Source organism: Saccopteryx bilineata, chromosome 1 (genome assembly GCF_036850765.1).
Source record: "Saccopteryx bilineata isolate mSacBil1 chromosome 1, mSacBil1_pri_phased_curated, whole genome shotgun sequence".
Classification (NCBI taxonomy): domain Eukaryota; kingdom Metazoa; phylum Chordata; class Mammalia; order Chiroptera; family Emballonuridae; genus Saccopteryx; species Saccopteryx bilineata.
In genome coordinates, this window is record NC_089490.1 from 25,986,759 (window position 1) to 25,989,539 (window position 2,781).

A 2,781-nucleotide genomic window follows, 5' to 3' on the forward strand; every position below is an offset into this window, starting at 1 on the left:
CATATTTTTAATTACCATTATTACACCAATACAGCACACATTCTATATACATATATCTTAAACTTCATTATCAGCTTTTCAGCAATTCAGATAACATATTATCACCTTGAGAATACAAAGAACACAGAGTGGAGGAAGACAGAAAAATACGTTCCCAATCGTTAGTCACTAGTGATTCCATAGACCTTCTTTTCAGTGTTTTCTATGGAGTTTTAAGATGCTCTGCCCCAGCTCTGGAAGAAATGAGCTTCCTGGAAGGGGAGGCAATGAAAAGCACCCAAAGTGAAAAGGAGTCAAGAATGAAATCCCAAAGAAAGAACATACTTTGAAACTAAATATAAAGACTCCCTTTAGACAGAGTGTTCACATCCAAATAGGTACTAAGGGAAGAAATGATATCTTTTAATTTTATACTCAAAACTGCCTTTTGACAAACAAAATAGTTCCAATCATGTAGGAAAGGGGACTCTCTTCACAGCACTGGGAAAGGAATGGTGGGGCAGAGGGAAAGGGAAGTGCGGGAGAGCAGCCTGCTGTTGAGATCCCTTGATGATGGATATCAAAGCCACCATTGGGGCATAACTTATTATAGCTGAAGCAGTAGCTCTCCAGTTTTCTTCATAAGTGATGATACATGGAATAGCACCTTTTCTACTAAAGACTTAGATGGACTGAAAAATGTTTATGGAGAGAGACCACAGGCAGCAAGGCCATGTGGGTACTGAACTAGAGGAAAGTGCTTTCAACCTCTCTGCTCTACAAATCAGATTAAAAACTCTAACCCCTCAACTTTAGGTCAAAATCATCACAGGCAAATACAAAGTAATGCTGCGCTTCAAAAGCAGCAGTTCAATAGAGCTGCAAGAAAATACAGCAGATCCTTTCATGATGTTGTTTTGTTGTGCTGTTGATGAGATGCTGTAGGAACTTAACTCTTGTTTATGGTAACTGGCCTGTGGTGAACTGGTTTTACTATAAGTGGTTTAGCTTAAAGTCACAGAACCTGTCAATGTGAAGTAAGAACTTACTGTAAACACTTCTCTAGAATGCAACTTGGAAAACACAGCTCCTTGAAGCTCCTTCACCCAAGAGACACCCATTGATCAAATATGCCATGCTAGTCAACAAACCAAACAATAGTGAAGGTGCCACCAACACAGCCCTCTTATTATAGGAAATATAAACACAGGACAGGGTGATGGAGCTGCACCCAGCAGCTTCTGAATAGGATGCTCTCTGAATAGGATAAGCCTGAAGGATGATAAACACTGAGGTCAGTCTGCCCATTTCAGAGTCTTGGGTTAGAGAATAAAGAAGCTTCAAAGCTATTGTTGCCACTGGAATTGCTAAGTAGGGCTTCACAAAGAACACACAGGGTCAGAAGATGATTCTGAAATGTGTTAAAGAATTTAAAAGCTGGAACATAATTTTGCAGATGCTAAAGGTCATTTCTCCCTCACAGAACCCTGGCCTTTGAAACCCTGCAGCGTCAGCCCAAGTGTGATGAGATGTTCTGTTCCCCTGCTTTGATAGTGAAGAGGAGACAAGAGATACTTTCCTGTCTGTACAGAATGTAACAGCATAGGGGAGTGATATAAACCAGTATGAATGCAAGGGAGAAGCTATGGAAAAGATTGTCTAGTCATTTTGGTGCTAGAGAGAGAAGAGAGTCCTAAATTCCTTTACAGAATGGTGCCCTCAAATCAGTTTTGTTCTTCAAGTCTGTCCTTAATGTCCTGTCAATGCTCTTCAGAACTGGATCCAGTCGGCTGGTCGTGGTGCCTGGTTTGGAAAGATCTGGATGTAGTGCTAGGTCTTCCCACACATCATTGCTGGCGGAGCCTGGAGCTGGTGCTGGGGTTGTGGCAGGAGCGGGAGAACCCCAGTCCAGAAGGCTATCTGCATCACCACCAGGATGGTGAGAGTTTGGAATGAGTGGTGGAGTGATAGGATTGCTCAGGGAAACTGAAGAGAACAGTGGGGGGTTAGTGACTTTGCCTCCAGGAGGGTTTGAGAGTAAGCTAAGCCCCCCATTCTTACTGTCCTGGGCTTAGAAGTACCTCTTGGTTGTAATGTGCCTAATACTCAACTTGACGGTCCGTCCTTCCTTAAAGCCCAGAATCAATTTGGGATGCATGTCCATTTTCCTGAGATTCTTTGGAAATCTCAGATTCTTGCTTTACCCACTTGAAGTGATCTTGCAAGGAGTCATTAAAGTTGGTGGCATTCTTCCCATCTGTGAGGCCAATGCTAATGAAATCACCATGTCCAAAAACCTTTTAGATCTGGATTACAAAGTGGCAACTGGGATCTGTCCCTGTCTCCACAGCAATACCAGAGTACTACTGTTCTACTGGTGCATAAGCCAAGAGCTCCCCTGTTACCTTCAATTGGAGGCCCAGGGAAGAAGCCATTAGATACTGAAATAGGATTTCACATACAGGGCAGACTAGTGTTCCAACTTCCCATATCCTCTCTTTTGATTCTAGATGAGAGGTTTCATCTCCTAATATCTGTTAGTTTAGTACCTTTTATTGAAAGTAAAGTGGGTTGGTTTTTATTGATTTCAACATATATCTTTATAAATAAATCTATTTAAAACTAGTAGCTAAGTGCTTCAATGAGGTTCCTTTTTTCAGTTTTATTAATTTTTATTTTTTGTATTTTTCTGAAGTGAGAAGCAGAGGAGGGGAGGCAGACAGACAGACTTTTCTGCATGTGCCTAACTGGGATCCACCCAGCATGCCCACCAGGGAGCAATGCTCGGCCCCTTTGGGGTGT

At 42.1% G+C, this 2,781-nt stretch overlaps 1 pseudogene; it reads right to left on the reverse strand.

The window, feature by feature from the left end:
- Positions 1 to 1,749: 1,749 nt before the first annotated feature.
- On the reverse strand, positions 1,750 to 2,414 carry LOC136319171 (adaptin ear-binding coat-associated protein 1 pseudogene; annotated as a pseudogene).
- Positions 2,415 to 2,781: the final 367 nt, after the last annotated feature.